The sequence below is a fragment of the Sarcophilus harrisii genome, chromosome 1 (assembly GCF_902635505.1).
Source record: "Sarcophilus harrisii chromosome 1, mSarHar1.11, whole genome shotgun sequence".
In the NCBI taxonomy this organism is placed as follows: domain Eukaryota; kingdom Metazoa; phylum Chordata; class Mammalia; order Dasyuromorphia; family Dasyuridae; genus Sarcophilus; species Sarcophilus harrisii.
Genome location: NC_045426.1, coordinates 592,915,289 through 592,938,840, shown reverse-complemented (window position 1 = coordinate 592,938,840; position 23,552 = coordinate 592,915,289).

Below are 23,552 nucleotides of genomic sequence, written 5' to 3'. Positions count from 1 at the left end.
CACCGAGAAGTGATGTACTTTGGAGGCAGCTGCCAGAGCAGCCCTTGCTTCAAGGGTTCTCAGCCCAGGGATAGTAAAGAGGCAAGACAACTGATCAAAAGTTACAGGGGACCTTTTGCTAACACTGAGCATAGCTGGTACTGATTGGCAGTTCTTGATCATAAGTAGTTTTGGGTCACAGTTTCAGGGCAGAGAGGAGCATTTACATTTGGTGTCAGTAGGAAACAAAGGCCCTTACAAGGTAAAAACCAGAGAGCAAACAAGAACAATAACCACACCACCTTAGAAGCACTGAAAACTTGCAGACCCACAGAACTAGGTCTGAAAATAGCAGCACAAAAAAGCCTAAAATTTGTGACAATGTCTCCCCACATGCAAGTAAGTAAAGTCCAACTTTATCATAAAGTTCAAAGTCAAGAAACAGACTGAAAGAATGGGTAAATAAAAAATACTTTACTTACAAAACTACTATGGTGGTAAGAAAGACCAAAACATACAACTCAGAAGAAGACAACAGTGTGAGAACAGTTACAACTATAGATTGAAAGAAAAAAATGCTACTTAATCTAAGTACAACTGGAATTCCTGGAAGAGTTAAAGAGATCAAAGAGGTAGAAGAAAAATTGGGAAAAGATGAGAATGATACAAGAAAATTATGAAAAGAAATTAGCAGCTTGGTAAAAGATACAAAAAAGCAATGAAGAAAATAACACTTTAAAAATAGATTTGATGTAATGGCAAAAGAGGCACAAAAATTTTTTGAAGAAAATGATTCCTTTTTTTCAAGAAAATATCTTTTTAAAAAATTTTAAAGCTTTTTATTTTCAAAACATATGCATGTATAATTTGACAACATTGACCCTTGCATAGCCTTGTGTTTCAGATTTTCTCCTCCTTCTCCCCACTCCCTTCCCTAGATGGTAAGCAATCCTTTATATGTTAAACTTGTTAACATATAAGTTGAATCCAATATGTATAATATATTTATACAATTCTCTTGCTGCACAAGAAAAATCAGATCAACGAAAGAAGGTAAATGCATAAGAAAACAAAATGCAAGTGAATAACAACAAAAAGAGTAAGAATGTTATGTTGTGATGCACATTCAGTTCCTACAGTACTCTCTCTGGGTGTAAATGACTCTCTTCATCACAAGATCATTGAAACTGTCCTCAATCATCTCATTGTTGAAAAGAGTCATGTTCATGATAATTGATCCTCATATAGTCTTATTGTTGCCGTATGTAATGATCTTCTGTTTTGGCTTGCTTCACTCAGCATCAGTTCATGTTAAGCCTCCTCAGACCTCTCTAAAATCATCCTGCTGATCATTTTTTATAGAACAATAATATTCCATAATATTCATATACCATAACTTATTCAGTCATTCTCCAAATGATAGGAATCCATTCAGTTTCCAGTTTCTAGCCACTACAAAGAGGGCTGCCACAAACATTTTGGCACATACAGGTCCCTTTCTCTTCTTTAGTATCTCTTTGGGATATAAGCCCAGTAGAAACACTGCTGGTCAAAAGGTATGAACAGTTTGATAACTTTTTGAGCATAGTTCCAAATTGCTCTCCAGAATGGCTGGATCTGTTCACAGTTCCACCAACAATGTTATCAGTGACCCAGTTTTCCCACATCCCCTCCAACATTTGTCATTATCTTTTCCTGTCATCTTGGTCAATCTGACAGCTGTGTGGTGGTATCTTAGAGTTGTCTTAATTTGCATTTCTCTGATCAATAGTGATTTAAAGCACCTTCTCATATGATTAGAAATGGTTTTAATTTCTTCATCTCAAAATTTTCTGTTCATATCCTTTGACCATTTATCAGTTGGAGAATGACTTGAATTCTTATAAATTTGAGTCAATTCTATATATATTTTAGAAATGAGGCCTTTATCAGAACTCTTAAATTTAAAAATGGTTTCCCAATTTATTGCTTCCCTTCGGATCTTGTCTGTCTTAGTTTTGCTTGTTAAAAAAAAACAAAAACCAAAAAAAAACTTTTTAACTCAATATAATCAAAATTATCTATCTGGTGTTCAATTATGAGTTTCAGTTCTTCTTTGGACACAAATTCCTTCTCCACAGATCTGAGAGGTAAACTATCCTATGTTCTTCTAATTTGCCTATAATATCATGAACTTATTTAGACTTTACCATGGTATGTGGTGTTAAATGTAGGTCAAGCCCTAATTTCTTCCATACTAATTTCCAATTTTCCCAGTAGTTTTTGTCAAATAGTGAGTTCTTATCCCAAAAGCTGGGGTCTTTGGGTTAGTCAAACACTAGATTGCTATAATTATTGACTATTTTGTCCTATGATCCTAACCTATTCCACTGATTGACTACTTCATTGAAGAAAATAATTCTTTAAAAACTATTGGTGAAGTGGAAGTTAATGCCTCCATGAGACATCAATAAACAATAAAATAAAGTCAAAAGAATGAAAAAATAGAATAAAATATGAAAAATCTCATTGGAAAAACATGATCTAAAAATAGATTGAGAGACAATTTAAGAATTATCAGACTAAAAAGCCATGATGAAAAACAAAATTCTAGACATATTTCAAGAAAAATTATAAAGAAAAACTGCTTTGATATCTTGGATCCTCAGGTAAAATAGAAATGGAAAGAGTTCATCACTCACCTCTGGAAAGAAATCCCTAAATAATATTATAACCAAATGCCAGAATTCCCAGGTCAAGGAGAAAATACTCCAAAGCAAGTCAGAAAGAAATAATTCAAATACTGTGAAGCCACAGTCAGAATCACACAAGATTTAGTAGGTTCCATGTTTTTAAAAAAAAAAAAAAAAAAGTGGAGAGCTTAGCTCCAAAAGGCAAAGGAGCTACAATTAGAACTAATAATCACCTGCGTAGCCAAACTGAGCCAATCCTTTGGGAGAGGGGAGAAGAGGAGATGGATATTTAATGAAATAGAGGAATTTCAAGTATTCCTGATGAAAGGACCATAGATGAATAGAAAATTTGACATTCAAACATAAGACCTAAGGAAAGTATAAAAAGATTAACAAGACAGAGAAATCACAAGGACTCAACTAAACTGTTTACATTTCTACATGGGAAGATGATACATGTCATTTTAGGAATTTTATCAATGTTAGGATAGTTCAAGGAAGTATACATAGATAGAAAGCATGTGTAAATTGACTATGTTGAGTGCGATCTAAAAAATAAAATGTAGAGGTGAGAAAGAAGGATATACTGGGAGAAGAAGGAAGGAAGAGAGAATGGGGAAAGTTTTCTCACAAAAAAGAGGTGTGCAAGGAAGAGCTTTTATAGTGAAGGAGAAAATGGGTGGTGGTAGTGGTGGACAATGAACCTCACTCTCATTAAAATTGGTTCAAAGAATGAATAACATATACTCTCAGATGGTTATAGAAATCATTCTTATCCCACAGGGAAATAGGAGACATCCAGGGGGAAGTGAAGTAGTGATAAAGGGGGAGGACAGATTAAAGGAACTAGTGGTCAGCAATAAAACAGAATTTTAATGAAAGATTAGATAAAAAATGGAGAGAAGGGTAAACAGAAGAAAATGGGATGGAGGGAAATAAATAATTAATAATCATAACAATGAACATGAATGGGGTAAGCTAATCCATAAAATAGAAGTACATAACAGAATAGAACCCCAAATCTAACATTGTTGTTTACAAGAGAGATTTAAAACAGAAAGACACCCACAGAGTTAATATAAAAGGCTAGAGCAGAATCTATTATGCATCTGCTGAAGTGAAAAAAGGCAGGAGTAGCAATCATGTCAACTAAGCAAATGCAATAATAGAACTAATAAAGGCAATTACTTCTATTCTAGTATTCTTCCTCAAGTATAAATCTCCATTTAGTATATCCCTTATATCCTATAGTGATTTGTACTCAGTTTTCATTTAATCAATAATATTAGCCTTTACAAAGGAACATATATATATATATATATATATATATATATATATATATATACACTAAAAAAAAATAACAAAAACAGTAATATAAACCATTCTCCCCAACACTTTCCTCTGCACAGTCTTTGTCCCTGGGGAGAATGGATTTGAATGCAAGACAGTTGCTATAAACACTTGCCCCACTTCCAAATGTGTTATAGCTGATGGATGGCTCCCCTCCAGAAAATTTTGTCTTGTCTATTGGGTCTAATAAGTTGCCCAACCTGAATCTGCAGGTCACATTTTAGAGTCTGGATGGTGCTGTCACTGGACTACTCATCTTCCAACCTTTTAAATCTCACAAAGTTATATTCTAGTCTATTCTGTTTCCAATACTGTTACCTAAGAGTAGAAAAAGAATAAATGCAGAAAGGATAGAGAGCATGGGTTCATAGCTACACATTAATAGCCCAAGTAAGGAGATAAAGGCCTTGATCCCCACTTGAAGTCTTATGGTATCCTTTTCCTCTACACTTAAATGTAATCAAATGTAATCAATCAGTAAACCAGTATTTATTAAATGCCTATTACACACCAAACAATGTGCTAAGAACTGGAGATTCAAATGAAGGCACAAAATAGTCTACACTTGCTAAGAGCAAATAATATAATTGGGGGAAAGGAGAGGGAGAATACAACACACAAATAAACTACATATAAACAAGATATATAAAGGATTAATGGAGGGTATTAGAAGGAAGGTACTAAGATTAAGGAGGACTAGAAAAGCCTTTTTACAAAAAGTAATATTGATAGGTCAGAACTGAGGGTCAAAACTGCATGCCTAGTTAAGGAATGAGAAGCAATAACACCTCTTACCTGTCCTTCCTTATGTGTCTTCTGTAAAAAGATCCACCCTGTCTGATTTACAATATCTTGGTAAAACACATCTTTTTTCTTAACTGTATGAAAAGACATGCTGATTCCTCCTTATCTCTCTTTTAATTTGCGATCTTATAGGCTGTTAGCCAGTTAGCTGTTCCAAAATTTCAGTACATAAAACTCTTCCCCAAACTATGTCAAATTGCTAGATTCTTTTTAGAAACTAGCCTGCCAGCTATGGTATAAATAAGAGCCATTCCCCACTTGATAAATGGGCAAAAGATATATACAAACAGTTTTCAGAGGAAGAAATCTATTATCTAAAGTCATATGACATAATGCTCTAAATCATTTTGATTAGAGAAGTGCAAATTTAAGCAACTGAGTTACTACCTCACAGATGACAAATGCTGGGGAGGATGAGATGAAATAGGCACGTTAATAAACTATTGTTGGAATTTTGACACTCTGGAGAACAGCTTATAAAATTCTCCCCAAACTATTTTGAATTGCTAGTCTACTTTTAGAGACTAGCTTGTCAGCTATGACGTAAATAAACTGTTTTATGACTTTACAAGAATCTTTTGGAATTCTTTCAAACTGTGAATGATTACTCTCACATAATGAAGGAATCAAGAAGCTAGAAATGAGGGAAAGAATTCTAGGAATGGAGAACAGCCAGTGAAAATGCTCTGAGTTGATAAGTAGGAATTGGTATCGTGTGCAAGGAATAGTAAAAAAAATCCAGATTAGAGAACCTGTAGAAGAAAGTAAGGTATTGTAATAATGGGAAAAGAGGAGACCAGATAGCAAAGGACTTTAAAAGCTAAAAAATTTTCTATTTGATACTAGAGAAATCAATGGGGAATGTCAAATGGAGAAGTAACATGGTTAGATTTATGTTTTAGCAAGGTAGGTTTGACAGTTGAATGGAGGATAGATTGGAGTGGGAAAATACTTGAGTCAGGAGACCAACCAACTAGGCTATTGCAATAGTCTAGGCATGAAATGATTAGGGCCTGTACCAAAATAGTGATAGTATAAGAGAGATGGGTTATTTAAGTAGAAATGGCGGAACTTGATAATTATTTGGATATGGGAGTTCAGGGAGTCTAGATATGAGACATTAAGTATGACTTCTTGGTTTCAAGATGACTGATTGGGAGGATAATACTCTTAATAGCAGTAGGGAAATAAAAAGAAGAAAAGATTTGGGGAAATAACGATTTCAGTTTTGGATGTAGTGAGATTATCTACTGAACATCCTATTTAAGAAGGCAAAAAGTGATAGACTGAATCATAGTTCAGTTCCTTTTGTAAGAATTCTTAATTCTAGCTTGACTGTCATTCAAAGAACTCATTTTCTGGTGAGCAAACTGGTAATAATTGCACATACTTCATATAGGGATTACATCAGACAAAACACACTGAGCATGCTTGTAATGACTGAATTGTCAGTGGCCAATCTCAGTCCCTTATTTTAGAGTATAATAATGTTGAAGGGTTAATTGGGGTATCTTGATGAACTTCCATTTCCCTTGAGGAGATTGCAGAATATGAAAGGAAAGAGATAACAGAATTTTAAAGTAGTTGAAATATGAACCTTGTAAAGAGTGTGACACCTTATTCACAGATTTTAAAGTGTGAAACTGGGGATGACCAATTTATTGATTATAAAGGAAGTGTGCAGCAGTATTTAGTTTCATTTTTCCTTTAGGAGACATTAAGTCCTTCCATCTAATTGAATTTCAGGGTGGTTAACCTTTGGCTGGCAAAAGGATCAGCAATGCCCCTGGTAGCTTTTAAAAAGTCAGGCAGCTTTTTAGTTTCAAGATACATACTTTAAGGAGTTAAGAAAGACAAAGAGGTCTGTCAGTGGAGAGAGATTTCATTCTAGATAGTCAGGAAGAGAAGGCCAATTGTGGAAAAAATACCTAGATCTTGAAGCAGAAAAGTGTTTGGCCTTTGGGCTGGTGAAGGGATTTCTCTCCCAAATCCATTAACAATGGAGTCTGCATCAGAGTCATGGAATCAAGACTATTTGCACAGTTATCTGAATGTTGTGTCCCTTATTAAACTGTTAGCTTCTTGAGAGGAGAGACTTAAATTTTGTATAATTTTTGTTTCTTTTTTTTGTATCCCTAGTTATTAGAACCCACTTAATACATAATCAGCTCTTAATTAATGCTATTGACTTGACTGGCTATAACAATATAAGCAAGAAAACAATTAAAACTACATACTGTGATTTTATAATGACCAAGCTAGTTCCCAAAGGGATATAAGAAAATACCTCCCTTACTTTTAGAGAGGTCAGGGACCTTAGATGTAGAATATTGCAAGATAATGTCATATTTTTGGGGGGGAGGAGAAAGAGATGTCAATTGTGTTGCTAAATGTTTTCCCTTCTTTAAAATTCTCTAAGAACTTGGCTTTCTGGAAGAAAGAGAGAGGTACAAATTGGGAAATGATATTGACATAAAAACTAAATTCAATAAAATTTATCTTAAAAAATTAAGAGGTAGCACCAAGATGTGTAATGTGTAAAGACCTGGAGGTCTTTGAGCAGCCTTCCTTTTGAAATGGACAAAAGACTGGCCCCTCATCCCTGGGTCAAGGGGCCTCAGGCTTACAGGCAGATGTTGCTCAAACTAAATTAAGGGAAGTGTTATGTTCAGATTGGGCCCCATCCCCCCGTTCATGAGACCCTAGATTTTCCAAGAAACAATTGAAGTTCCAGACTTTCTGAGAAGTGTGTACCTGAGTCAGGACAACATTGCAAAAACATGTCAACAGGTTCTGTTATGTGCTCACTCCCATCTAGACGTTTCCCTATTGTAAACGAGAAACTGTGTCAGTGATTTCCGAAATTTGTAACCTCAAGGCTGTACCTGGATGTGGTAAACATGCTTAAAAGTGTATCTCGCTAAAGGTTCGGGGCTAACCCTAACTTGTCTAGTGGAGGTCAGTCCTGGCTGGCCAGCCAAATAAAGGAAGCTTTACATTAAGTAATCTGGTCTGAGCTGTCTATCTCATGTCCATCTCTTTCAGTTCAGTAATTACCACATAAATAGCCAGGTATTAAAGTCCAAAAGTCTTTATTGTCTCCTTGGCCTGGTGCTCAGCTAACTTTCTCATGGCCTTCACAGAGGACTTGGTTTCAGTGGAGAAAATGAAGGAGAGGCTAGCCACCATAAGGTGTAAGATGGGATGAATGAATCTGTCTCTCACTCCCCCAGTTTATATGCTCTACACTGAGTGTAAACCAATCATTATATTATTAAGAAACCATTATTTGTTGTAAGATTAAATCAATCCTACTGAATTTAGAGATCTATTAAGCACCATGTTAAACTGGATAACCATTGTCTCATCAATTATACTGATTTAACACCTTGTAAGTAAGAATCCCTGTTTCAGAATTCTGGTCCATAACAAAGATGGAGGAATAAAGGCAGGGACTCATTTATTTTGATTCTAAATAAATTCTAGAGTGGCACAACCCCCCAAAAAAGTTGATTGAAACAGTTTTCCAGCCCAAGACAACTTAGAAGGTTGGCAGGAAAGGACTGTTGTACCAGGGTGAGAGCAGAGCCCAGTCCAGTTTAGGTTCTGACAGAGCAGGCCTTGGGTGACTTAGTCTCAGCAGTAGTGGTTTCCAGACCTCTCAACCCACAGACTCCAAAGACATTAGAAGGTCAGCAAGAAAGGTCTGTTGCACCTTGTGAAAGTAGAGTACAGTTCCACAAAAGCCACCCCAGCAATTATATTCCCAGTTGCAGCAAACCAGGAGTAAGCCCTTGGAAGCAACTGGATCAACAGCAATTGTGTCTGAGCTTTCAGTCCACAGACAGTAAAGGGGTTGAACAACTGGTCAGAAGGAAATTACAGGGGAGCTCTTTGCTAGCACTGGGGCAGGACTCTGTTGCTTTGCCCAGAGCTGGACTAGGGTTACAGTCCTTGATGACAGTCCCAGGGCTGGGGGGAGCACTAAGAAACCACAGCTTGAGGTCACAGTGGAATGGGAATCCTCACAGTTCTAGGACAGAGTGCTTGTTGTTCACAGTCCAAAGTTATTCTGACTGTGCCTCCATAATACTTGAATTGTTGCTTTTAACTAGTAGTACAATAAATACTTCTCCTTACATAGTACAACCTTAGAAGAGTTGAAAATTTTCAAGTCCCTGGAAGTATCTCTGAAAACAGTTGTGTCCCTTGAAACCTGAGACAATACATCCTCTACCTTGGAAGCAGAGTTATATTTTAACAAAGTGTTAAAAGTGAAGGAGTAGACTGGGAAAATGAGCAAATAACAGAAAATATGCTGTCCATAGAAAACTACCATGGTGATAATGAAAATCAAAATATATACTTACACTTAGAAAAAGATAACAAAGTCAAAGTTCCTACATTCTAAGCCTCCAAGAAAAAGGTGACTTGGTCTCAGGCCATGGAAGAACTCAAAAAGGATTTTGAAAATCAAGTAGAGGAAAAGTTAGGAAAAGAAGTGAAAGTGATGCAAGAAAATCATGAAAAAAAGGGCAATAGCTTGGTAAAGAAGACATTAAAAAGTACTAAAGAAAAGAACACCTTAAAAAACAGACTAGGCCAATTTGTAAAGAAGATAGCAAAAGTCACTGAGAAGAAGAACATCTTAAAACATGGCCTAATGGAAAGAGATGCAAAAATTCACTGAAGGAAAAAAAAAAAAAACTCCTTAAAAAATAGAATTGGCCAAATTGAAAAGGAGGTACGGAATCTCATTGAAGAAAATAATTGCTTATCATTGTTCTATAATAAATGATCAGCAGGATGATTTCAGAAAGTCTGGAGACTTACATGAACTTATGCTTAGTGAAGTGAGTAGATCCAAGAGAACACTGTATACAGAAACAAGATTATATGCAATGATCAATTCTGAAGGACATCATTCTTTGTCAACAATGAGGTGATTCAGGCCAGTTCTAATAGACTTGTGATGGAGAGAACCATCTACATCCAGAAAGAGGATTGTCAGGACTGAATATAGATCACAATATAGTATTTTCACCCTTTTTGTTATTTTTTGCTTGCTTTTTGTTTTCTTATTTTTTTTCCTTTTTGATCTGATTTTTCTTGTGCAGCATGATAAATGGAGAAATATGTATAGAACAATTGTACAAATAATTGGATTACTTGCTGTCTACAGGAGGTGGTGGAGGAAGGGAGAGAGAAAAATTTGGAATTCAAAGTTTTGCAAAGCTGAATGTTAAAAACCATCTTTGCATATATTTTGAAAATAAAAAAGCTGTTTTAAAAATAATTCCTTAAAATTAGAATTGAGTAAATGGAAGCTAGTAATCTTCTGAAAAAATCAATAAACAATAAAACAAAATTAAAAGAATGAAAGAAAAAAAAAGACAATGTGAAATATCTTATTGGGAAAACAATTGACCTGGAAAATAAACCCTGGAGAAATCATTAAAAAATTATTGGACTGCCTGAAAGTCATGATAAAAAAACTCTCCAAAGAGTCTAGACATCATCTTTCAAGAAATTATTAGGACAACTAGAACCAGAGGGTAAAATAGAAATTTAAAGATTCTCTGATAACCTCCTGAAAGGGATCTCAAAATGAAAACACCCAAGAATATTATAGCCAACTTCCTTAGCTCCAAGATAGGGGAGAAAAAATATTGCAACTATCTAGAAAGCAAAAAAACCCTCAAGTATCATGGACTCTGCCAGAATAATCCAAGATTTAGCAGCTTTTATATTAAAGGATTGGGAGGACCTGGAAAATAATGGTGCAGAGGGCAAAGGTATGAGCATTACAAGCAAGAATCATTTCCAGCAAAATTGAGATAATTCTTCAGGGGAAAATAGGTATTTAATGAAATAGAGGACTTCAAGCATTCTTGATAAAAAGATCACAGTGGAATAAAAAATTTGACTTTCAAATATGACTCAAGAAACTTAAGAAAAATCATAAGGCACTTAATAATGTTAAACTATTTGCATTCCTATATGAGATGATACTTGTAACTCATAAGAACTTTTTAATTCTTAGGGCAGTTAGAAAGAGTATATTATAGACAGAAGGTACAGATGTCTGTTGAATATGAAGAGATCATATTTTAAAAAAAATAAAATGAAGGGATGAGAGGAATGTCTGTAGAAAGAGAAAGGGAGGAGAAATAGAATGGCATAAATTATCTGCCATAAATGAGGCATGAAGAAAGCTTTTACAGTGGAGAGAAAGAAGGGGGAGAAATAAAGAGTAAATTTAATCTTACTCTCATCAGAATTGACTCAAAGGGGGAATAACATACAAAGTCAATTGGGTATTGGGTATAGAAATCTTTACTGTTCAGACTTGCTCACTGGAGGATTTTGATACAGCCCCACCTGATCATAGGTGAGTGTAATGTCTGGACTAGCTCTCTGGAGGATCTTGGGACCAGCCCGAGTCCTTGGTCTTAGTGGAGGAGTGAAGGAAGCAGGAGAGCTACCCCATGGCTGGTCAAAGATGGAGTCCAGAGTCTACAATCTAGAGCCTGAAGTCTTCTCTGTGTCTGAGACTGAGAGGCTCTTTCTGAGTCCTTCCAGCCCTTAAATACTTCAGCATGATTATGTCACTACAGCACACTGAGCATGTGTCAACTGTAGCCATTACATCATTACATAACACTAAGTATGTGCTCAACTATAAATACCCTGCTGACCTAGATTCAAGTACCCCTTTTCAGAGTTCTGGCCCTCTACAGGTGAGGAGTGAAGGGGTGGAACTCATAGGGATGGTCAAACATGGAGTTCATTTATTTCAAATTCTCTCAGCCTTATATACCCTAATACCTTTACATAACTATAGCACACTGCGCATGTGCTAACTATATATTACACATGTGGGACCACATAAACAACTTGCTGTTGTGTGCAGATGTTTCTTTGCCACTTAATATAACTCTGATTTACTTACAACACAGGCTGTCATGCCCCCTGACTTCTCAGAAAGGCTGAGATGCTTCTGGGGGGATGGGGAGTCGAACCTGACATTGTTAGCAGGGTCCCGGGCTGGAGTGTATTATACCTCACCCAGAGTTTCCCTACGATCTCTGACCCTCTACAGAAATCTATCTTATCTAACAGGATAATAGGAAGGAAAGGGGATAAGGGAAAGGGGTACAACAGGAGGGTAGATTTGGGGAGGGGGTAGTTATAAGCAAAACACTTTTAAGGAGGAATAGGGTGAAAGAGAGATTAGAATAAGCAGAGTAGGGAGAATAGGATGGAGGAAAATAGTTAGCAAAAATGTGAAATAATATTTTAAAGCAAGTTTTTTTTTTTTTTTGGATAAAGGCTTCATTTTTCAAAAATAGAGAATGGAGTTAAATTTATCAAAATAAGAGTCATTTCCCAGTTGATAAATGATGAAAAGATTTTCAGATAAAGTAAAGCTATCTATACTCATATGAAAAAAACGTTCTAACTCACTATTGATTGAAAGAATGCAAATTAAAATAATTCTGAGCTACTATTTCATATCTATTAGATTGGATAATAGGACATAAAAGGTAAATGAAAAATGTTGGAGAAGAGGTGGAAAAAATGGAATACTAATGCATTCTTGGCACAGTTGTGAACTGAGTCAACCATTCTGTAGAGCAATATAGCCAAAGGGCTATAAACTATACCATTCTTTCATTACCACTACTAAGTCTGTATCTCAAAAAAGATTTTTTAAAAAAGGAAAAGGATCTAGAAACACAAAAATATTTATAGCAGCTCTTTTTTGGGGACAGCGAATTTAAAATTAACAGGGTACTGATCAGGTGGGTAATGGCTGAACAAATTGTGGTATGGAATTATGATGGTATACTAATGTGCTATAAGAAATGAGGAGCAGATTACTCTCAGAAAAATCTGGAAAGATTACATGAGCTGATGCAAAGGTGAAATGTACTGTGTACAAAATAACAGCAGCAGTGTAAGATGTGAACAATTTAGCTATTCTCAGTAATACTTGATCAAAGACAACTCTGAAGGATTTATTATGAAAAATGAAGTTCATCCCCAGAGAAAGAACTGATGGTGTTGAAATACAGATTGAAGCATGCTATTTTTTTTTGCTTCATTTTTTAAAAAATTTAATAGCCTTTTATTTACAGGTTATATGCATGGGTAACTTTACAGCGTTAACAATTACCAAACCTCTTGTTCCAATTTTTCACCTCTTACCGCCCACCCCCTCCCCTAGATGGCAGGATGACCAGTAGATGTTAAATACATTAAAATGTAAATTAGATACACAATAAGTATACATGACCAAAACATTATTTTGCTGTATAAAAAGAATCAGACTCTGAAATATTGTACAATTAGCTTGTGAAGGAAATCAAAAATGCAGGTGGGCATAAATATAGGGATTGGGAATTCAATGTAATGGTTTTTAGTCATCTCCCAGAGTTCTTTCTCTGGGCATAGCTGGTTCAGTTCATTACTGCTCCATTGGAAATGATTTGGTTGATCTCGTTGCTGAGGATGGCCAGGTCCATCAGAACTGGTCATCATATAGTATTGTTGAAGTATATAATGATCTCCTGGTCCTATTCATTTCACTCAGCATCAGTTCGTGTAAGTCTCTCCAGGCCTTTCTGAAATCATCCTGTTGGTCATTTCTTACAGAACAGTAATATTCTATAATATTCATATACCACATTTTATTCAGCCATTTTCCAACTGATGGACATCCATTCAGTTTCCAGTTTCTAGCCACTACAAAGAGGGCTGCCACAAACATTCGTGCACATACAGGTCCCTTTCCCTTCTTTATAATCTCTTTGGGATATAAGCCCAGTAGTAACACTGCTGGATCAAAGGGTATGCACAGTTTGATAACTTTTTGCTTCATTTTTCTTAAGGATTTTTTGTTTATAGTTTCCTTTACAAAATGACTTTTATAAAAATGCTTTGCATGATTACATATGTACAATTTATATCTAATTTTTTGTCTTTACAATGGGCAAAGTGGGAAGGGAAGAAGGAAGAGAATTTGGAACTCAAAGTTTTAAAAACAAATGTTAAATGTTAAAAATTATTTTTACATATAACTGAAGAAAAATACCAAATACCAAAAAAAAAACCCCTCTTTCCATTAGATTTCTTCAATAAAGGTTTGATATATAACATATAACAAATTAATATATATATGTAAGACTAAGGGCTACTTCCCAGTGCATAAAAAGAGATGAATAGTTCTGAAAAGAATTACAAACCATTACCAATTATGTCAAAGATTGTTTTAAATCTAAATCTAAAAATAAAAGAAATATAAAAACAAAAATAAAAAAACCTTCTAATATTTGAATTCAACCAGTAAATTAAGAAAATTGAAAAAAAGGATTAAAAAATAGTCTGAGGGGCTATAGGAAATGTGATAAGCTGATATACTTCTAGTTAAGTCATGCATTGTTTCAACAATTTTGATGAGAAATTTAGAAGTATTTTTTTAAAGTGGCAAAATTGTCCATACCTGGGGTTCTCACTAATTGATATATTCTCCACATATATCAAGGACAGAAAAAAGATAGTATATGGTCTGAATATACTAAATTATTCAAAGCATTATTTTTGTGGTGATGAAGACTGTGAATTTAGCAAAAAAACAAAGTTAGAGAAATATGAGATGACATATGAACTTATGCAGAGTGAAATAAAAAAAGGGAAAAAATTAACTTGAGATGATGAAAATGAATGACCCTACAGAACAAAGGGATAAAAAAGGGGGAAAAAAGAGGTGTGTACTCAAGCTGGTAGGGATAGAGTTGTCAAACACAGACCAAGGATACACAATACAAGATAGGATGTAATTAACAGTTGTAGTTAGTAAGTTTTTTTTCTCCACAAAGAGATTTTTGTTTGTTTCATATTCCAATCATAGTGGAAGACAGTGAAGGTTTCCTTAGAAAAGCAGTTCTCTCTGTAATTGCTTTTATATCCAAATGTTAGGTATTGTATCCACACAAGGCTTTTGTGGCCTATTGTCAGATGCGATCTATTTGAATTATATTATTTTACATTTTACATCTTTGTTTTTTCCTTCCACTATAGTCTTATTTACAACTGCAATCAAGTTAAATTCTTTCTAAGCACTTATATATGTATATCATTCTGGTCTCAGTGTATAAATTGCAGCATGAACTGTTCAAATCACACCACAAATATAAATGAAAGGAGCAATACAATGAAGTGAAACATTATATAATTTCAATGACCAAGTCAGAGAATGTCCAGATCTGTTCACTGGAGGATTTTGGTACCAACCGGAATCCTGATCATGAGGGAAGAGTGAAGGAGTGGAACTCTTGAAGATGGATAAAACGAGTTCATTTATTCAAAATTCTCTCAGCCTTATATATGATAATACTCTTACATAACTATAGCATACTGCACATGTGCTAACTATATACTACACATGCGGAATCACATAAACAACTTGCTGTTGTGTGCAGTTGTCTACTTGCCACTTTAGTATAACTCTATTTTAATTACAACACAAGTTGTTAACCCCCTTGACTTTTCAGGAAGGCCCAGATGCCCTTAGGGCGTATGGAGAGTCAAACCAGACAAGTCAGCAGGTTCCCTTGTTGGTCTTATACCTTACCCAGAGTTCCCCCACTATCTGTGACCCTCTACAAAAGGATAATTGGGAACTGTGTTTCTCATTTTGTTGGAGAGGTGGGACACTGGATTTGTTTTGTGATGTACATTGTCAGATGCAGTCAACTTGCTGACTGGTTTTGCTGATTTTTTTTTTTTTCCAAAGAAAGCTTTTCTTGTTAGAGAAGGAGGTAGAGTATATATATTTGTGTTCCAAATTTTTCTCTCTCCTCTTCCCTCCTCAATAGAGTAAGAAATTCGATATAGGCTAAACATGTGAAATTCTTCCAAACATATTTTCACATTCATAATGCCACACAAGGAAAATCAAATCAAGAGGGGAAAATTATGTGAAAAAAAAACAAGCAAAAAAAATTCAAAAAAGGTTGAAAATACTATGCTTTGATCCACATTCACTCTCCATACTTCTCTCTCTAAGTGCAGATGGCACTTTCCATTCCAAGTCTACTGGAATTATCTTGAACGAGGAAATAGAATATATTTAGAAATGATACACAAACATATTCAAAAGTTACTATAAAGTAAAAACGCTTAAAATCTTATATGTCCATACCTTTCACTTATATGGGGGTACATAAAAATGTCATGAATTTCCCTCAATATTACTGTTAATTTATATGAATCAAGCTTCTGAATGAAATTCTTTCATGTCAGTGAATTTTCCACTATTTCCTCTTATTGAAATAAGTCAAATTGAGTTGTTTTATTTCTTTAAGAAAATAAAATCTTAATGATTTTTTTTTGTTTTCACATTACTTCTAATTTTTCCAGTGTATCCCTTCTACCTGTTTCTAGGAAGCCATGTTACCAAAATAAAGAATTAAAGAGAGAAAAAATTCAGTAAAACTAGCCAACATCTCAAAACAAGTCTGACAATATATGTAATGATCTACACTCTTAGATTCCTACCTCAATAAAGAAATAAGGAGAGATATTCTCTTATACTTCTTATTTGGGGCCAACTTTGGTAATTCTAATATCATAGCATTTATTTTGTTATGTTTTTGAAAGAAGTGATTGTTAATAACCAGTTTTGGAGGAGATCCAGGCTTTTTTCTGGTCTATTTATTTTTTCAAAGTCCAGCCTTTGAAGAACATTAGTGATCTCCACCAAAAAATTTACCCTACTTAGACCATCTCTTGTAGGTCAATTCTTGCTCATTGTGTTTTACTCAAGTTTTGAGTGGGAATAAATCCTTCATTTAAATCAACCAAGGCTTGGCAATTTAGAAGTAAATGAACACAAAGTTAGATTCCCTAGCCCATCATTTGAAGAGTTCCACCTCAGATAATATTAATTTTTCTCATTAATTGTTAACCAATCATAGTTGATCCTTAGGGACATCTACTCTTGCAAAGACATAAACTGGGAACCCACTCTTTGATTTTTTCCTTGATCATTTGAGGGTGTCACTGACTTCTTTTATTAATAAAATACTAGCACTATCAATAAAATAATTAATTACCACAAAACCATGTCTCTTGGACATAACACTTTTTAAACATAACACTTTCTATTTATACAGTCATAATAATTTAATATGATATTTTTCCCATTTACTTCACTTGGTATCTATTCATTTATATATCTTCCTATCCTCTCTCTATTTTTTTCTTACAGCACAATAATATTTCATTGTATTCATATATCATAAATTGTTTAGCCATCTTCTGTTTGATGGGCAAATGTTTGTTTCCATATTTTTGCTTCTAGAGTGCTGTTATAAATATATGAGTGTATATGTCAACTTTCTTTTTGATTGACCTCCTTGAAACATATGCCAACAGTACAATCTTTGGGTCAAAGAATATGGATGTTTTAGTCACTCTCTGCATAATTTAAAATTGCTTTCTAGAATGTTTGGATCAATTCACAACTCCATCAATGATACATTAGTGTCTATTTTCACTCCAACATTTACTATTCTCATGTACAATTATTGCTAATTTGCTGGGTATGATTTAAAAAACTACTTATAGTTGTTTTGTTTTGCACTTCTCTGATTAGTGATTTGAGCATTCTGTCATAATATATTTACTAATAGCTTTAAATTCTTCTTTTGAGATTTTTCCTCATATCCTCTAAAAACTTATCCTTTGGTTACTAATCTTTAGTTTTATATATTTCTATTAGTGGTCGATATATCTTGGATATACTAATATAACCAAATATTTATATTTTTTAAAGTATATGATTCAGCAGAAGAAAAATGTAATGCTGAAGTTTTTTTTTTCCTTAGTGATGACGTCTTTGATGTATTCACTGAAATCACATGATATGACATGTGATTCATATATCTGACTAATTTAAAGCTAAACTTATATAGCTTCTCTTTTGTAGGCTAATTAGTAATATTCCATCTCACTTTCTTGTTTTTAAAAAGATTCAAAACATGTAATTTCTGGGTAATTTAATCATTTTATTAATAATGCTAGCATTTTTATTAATAAAAGAATCATCATTTAAATCATCATTTAGAGGGTGGCAATCAACTCTGATTGGTTAACAATTAATTAAAGAATGAATATTACAGTGAGGGATTGGGCCTGAGCTTTCTTTATGTCTTTTACTTCTTAAGTTATCCCTACTCGTGGGCAATCTATTAAAAGAATTTATCCTTATCCAAACCTGAGTAGAGCACAATGGTTTCCTCATATAAGTGGGGCTCTGAATTCAATCTCATCATTAGTAATCTTCTTCAAGAGACTGAAAATCAGGATTTCAGAAAAAAGGAGAATTCTGATTTCCCCAAAATACTGTTATTGATCTTTTTTTTTTTTTTTCAATCTAGTGCTTTATTCTAGGTCCTTTTTTTCCTCTACATTTTTTTTTTTTTCTGGATGATCTCATAATTTCTCATGGATTTCATTATCTCTGTGGAGATGAATCCAATTTCTATATACCCAGTCCTTGTCTCTCTACTGAAACTCCCATTCTACATCTGCAACTGACTGCCAAATATCTCTACTTGAATGTCTCACATCTAAAACCTTTGAAATTTACTGATTCTTCTAATTTTTCTGTTTCTGCTGAAGGCACCACCATTCTTCAATATCTCAAGCTCTCAACCATAAAGTTATTGTCAGCTTACCATATTCAATCAGTTTCTATCTTTTCATTTCCACATTCTAAAACCTCTCACATCCATCCCATTCTTTCTACATCACAAACTATCTTAGTTCACTAGTCTCATCACTACTCAACTGGATGATTCCAAAATCTTCTGATGGGTTTTTCTGTATCAAAACTAAACTTTCCCTTTTTCAGAACAGAAGCCAGGGTGCCTCAAGCCTATGTGGGATTTTGGATTTAAATCTTGGTACTCTGTTCTATGGGAATTAAACTAAACTGTAAGCCTAAAGTCTCTTACCCTCTTCAGAAAATAATGTGATAGAGAGGGTTTATCCCACCAACATACTATAGAGTATGTTTGTATGTTTGATAACATATTTTGGAAGTAAATATTCCATTATAAAATCTAAGCTGTTAAGGCCAAATGGAACTAGGTGTAGGTGACACACATGCTGTATTCACAAGAACAACATTAGTAAGGGCCTGTGGTCATTGGAAGAAAGCTTTGATAACTTCAGTCTCCCTTAACAGTACCAGAAAACTTTGAAGAGAGAGATTAAATGTAATATAACTTGCCTTCAGGCAGTGGCAGCCAGTGTTACAGATGTAAAAGAAATCATTAAAGACATGTTTCACCAGAAAAGATGGGCTATCTATATGGCAAGAAATAAAAATTATTTGTCTCTGCTATTTTTTGAAACAAGCAATAAAAGTCAGAATGTGGATTGCTATTTCTTGAGGCTAGATTTCTTACTCTCCTAGAAAGGGACTCCAGCTCTGAACTCATACAAATTGGATTAAGTTCTGGAGAAGCCTAACTGTAAAAGCAGTCAGACTTTTTCTCATCCTTTCTGGCTCATTGCCACCACTTTGGACTTCCAATGGAAAAATTCTTATATATTAGATATGATTTATTTCTTTGGTTTTCCCTTAAAGGGGATTAATAAAGTCCCTTCTAGAAAAGGCACTCAGTAGACAAAGTATATATTAGATATAGGACAGATATTTATTTCCTCTTTTAAAAAAAAAGTATGTTTCAGTCTGCACTCAAAGTTTATTAGTTATTTCTTTGGAGGTGAATATGATTTTTCATTATGGATCCTTTGGAATTGTCTTGGATAATTGTCTTGACATTATAGTTAAATCTTTCACAACTGGTCATTACAATATTGCTGTCTTTTGTGCAATGATCTCCTGATACTATTCATTTCATTCTGTATCAGTTCATATAGGTCTTCTGTATTAAAGTTTGAGTCCTATATTTTAGGATGGGGATTAAGTGAGAGGTGATCAGGATGGTGAAAAGTAAGAAAACCAGGCATTGAGAGACTTTATCAAAGCCTGAAAAAGAGAAGAATTAATGTAGGAGTGAAGAAACACTTATTATATGACTAGTACAAACCAGACAGTATGCTAAGAATCTTATAAATATTATCTTATTTGATCTCATTTAAGGATGACTTGATCTTTGTTTTCAAATATCTGAAATATGGAAGAGAAATCAAATTTATTTTACTTGACCTCAAAAGGCAGAAGTAGAAGCAAGGCAGGGGAATTATAGAGAAGTATATGACATTTCAATAAAAGGATGGGGGGGATACTTTACACATTACTAGAGGCATCCAAAAGTAAAATGGCTATCTCACTTTAGGCCTTCAAATAAAGAAAAGATGACCATATGAGAATGTTGTAGACATGATTCACATTTCAATAATGATTTGGATTAAAAAACCCTATAGTTCCTTTAGACTCTGAGATGCTACAATTATTTCTGTCTAGTATTTGGTAAATACATTATAGTTTGTGACTCAGTTCTTGAGAAATTATTTGAAAACTTTTACAAGGTATTCCAAAAGTCTTGGTGCAATTTTAAGTTATTCAAGTATAAAACTGCACCAAGATTTTTGGAATATGCTCTCATTGATATGAAATATGAAATGAGTAGACTGCAATTATAAATAATTTCTTTGCTTAATTTTGTAATAAATCATCCATACAATATAGATATTTCGCATATGTTTATTATTTTAAAAGTTTATTGTTGGACTTATAAACATAAATTATAAAGATTATATTTTCTTTTATAAAATAAACACATTTTTAAAGCTGGAACACATAAACCATGGCTCTATACAGTATGACAGTAGGAAAAGTAGTTGAACAAAGTAGGAAATGCTGATGTTATAGTTTTATGTTTTATCTACTCACATAGGGACAGCACTTTCAAAGTGATAGTGAAGAGGTCACCTATTCTCTTTCTATAAAGGGAAATTAAATAAACCTCTTTAGAACAAATTGGCCCAAAGTATCAAATTTCACTAAAGCTTTGTATCTCTAGACATCTTTAAATTTGGTAATCAGTATACGTAGGAATTGAAATAAGAAATAATTTCTATCTTGGTCATGTAACAAATATGATACATGATCCACTAATATTGTGTAGTTCATTTCAACCTGATTCCAATTTGTGTGATGATCTTGCTAGTGTTACATCCCATCTCATTCACTCTCCTCAGTTTCCCCATCTTTAAAATGAGAGAGTTGGGTTAAATGTTCCTCTAAGTTTCTTTCTCATTTTAAATAACATTCTTAAACTTTTTTTTAGAAGAAGGTAAAGTTTATCCTCAGTGTCCTCAAACTTTCATTTTCTCTGATCATTTCCTGCCTTCTGTCAAATATCTCTACCTCAAATAAATACTGTGTCCTTTTTTTCCTGCTAGATTTATCTAAGGTTAGACTTCCTTGTAAAGTACTTGCAACATTATCATTCTCTACCTAATCATTAACATTTTTATTACTTTGGGCTGTTAACAAGAAAAGAAATCTGATAAAATAACTCACTAAATGATAACTTTATGAATTATCCCTCCTGAGGTTATTTACATTTTCAAAGAAGAGGCTTGAAGAAGTCAATACTTTAGTTTAAAGGAATGTCTCTTTAATGGTGAAATCACAGGTAAAACCCAGAATGGGAGAAATATTTTTTGGAGGGGAAGCTTCTTGGGGCCTTAAATTAATGTCCTCTAAATGTTAACTCCCTTTTCTTACCAATGGGATTTGTTCTGTCTAGATATATCAGTGTTTTTGAAATCAAATGTTGGGGAGAATCTCTGGTATTGATGAATTATATAAGAAATTAAAATATATGTGTGTGCATATGTATATATATGGAGTATGTGTTTACACACACACATACAGGTGAACTACTGCACTACACACACTACTACACTGATGGCAGCAGTTAGAGATACCTGTGTTCCATATCTCATTATTCCTCCCCAGATTGTTCAGATTCACCTCCAAACATAATTCTTGTTTCTTGGAAGTCAGATAGAAAAATCTACACACTCTACTTAAGTAAGCTAATAATAGTTAGAGTAAAACTAGGAGATAATGTTGGGAGAGGGAGAAGTATCATTCTGGGAACAGAAGTTAAGTGATAGAGGAGCTACTTGCCAGAATGACACTTCTTCAAAAATTAGGAGGCAGTGATGGAAGATTCTAAAGATATTCAATTGGATTAAAATGAACAAGGTAATTCATATGAGTATATCACCCCCATTTGCCATAAGCATGACTGATGTCGCATTAACTATAGTTCTTCAACTAGAAGTAAACATGTTAGGGTCAAAGACAGCGCAAACAGGATGTAAGGCTTGGAGATACCCAGACGTGATCAGCTATGAGTAAATAGGCACTACCTTCGTGGGAAGGAACTCCCACCGTTCTGGCGGGAACCCTGAACACTCTGAAGTCGTGTCTATGATTGGCTGTGCCTGTGACTTCATGGACTTAATATAAACTCAGTGGGGGAGGAGCTCGACCCTTTCCACATTTCCATCTGGAGCTCTGCTAAGAGAAGAGAATGCAGGAGGTCATACAGTAGGATGTAACCCACGGGAATAAAGTTCCCGAGCTTGCCTGCAACCACTTTCAAGTGCTCTGCTGTGTTCTAACTGCATCTCTGTGAGATAGCAGCCAGAGGGTCTCTGGCGACCTCAGAAAGAGGTAAGCTTGATATAAACACTTACCAGAGATTTCTCTGAAGCCCTTGGAATGAGGAGAGACTGGCAATAGCAAATGCAATGATAATAAGTTGCATGTGGCTCCCAGATGTGAAGGTTAGCATAATTAATAATCGAAAAATGAATATTTGAGAAGACACAACAGTTCCTTGCCCAGAAGAGAAGGTAGAGAAATATTATGGGTCAAACTGTGACCAAACCCGAGAGCATAGTTGTAAATACAGAGCAAGCTTATGAGTTAGAAAATTGAATGGGTGATTCTTTAACCAAAAACACCCAGAAGAAAAGGAAAAGCTGGAGGAGAGCTCCCCAAATCCAGAGTATCTATCCCTCATTAGAAGGCCTATAGGGATATGTGCCCTCAGGTGATGAAGATAGTAAAGAAAATTACCTCCCACACCCCTTAAGTACAGCTCAGCTAGAGAGGAAAGGTGAGGGGATTAAACAGAACAAAAGATGCAGGAACTTCACCTTCTAGCAGAATAGGGAGACAGAGCAAAGACTAGATTACAGCGATTAGAACAAGAAGTACAACAGCTCCAGCTAAAAATTGAGGCAAAGAACAGAGAAAGGATTACTTTAGAGCAGAGAGGAAAGCAAGAGCTCTGCCTACAGACTGAGCCAGGGGAAGACAGGAGATTGCTTTGCAAAGACCAGCTGTTTTTCCTATAGAGCATAGAAAAAGCCACCCCTGCATAGCTTTATAGGAAGCTTTAATGAAGGCAGCTGCTGAAGAGGAAGATATAATGCTGTGGGATTCTGATTGGGGCCTACAGGCTTATCCTGTAAAGGAGGATTATAGAGAACTGAAACTCCAAAAAGGTATCCTTGAATCAGACAACTGAGTACTTAAGGCTAATTACCTATTCGATGAGAGACAATTACTTTATTAGCATATATTTGGATAAATGGCTCTTCTCAGGGTTGGTGCTTGCTGAATGTTTGGTGTTAAGATAATCATAGGAAAGATTGGAGGGCCTAGGCAGAGAGGCCAGA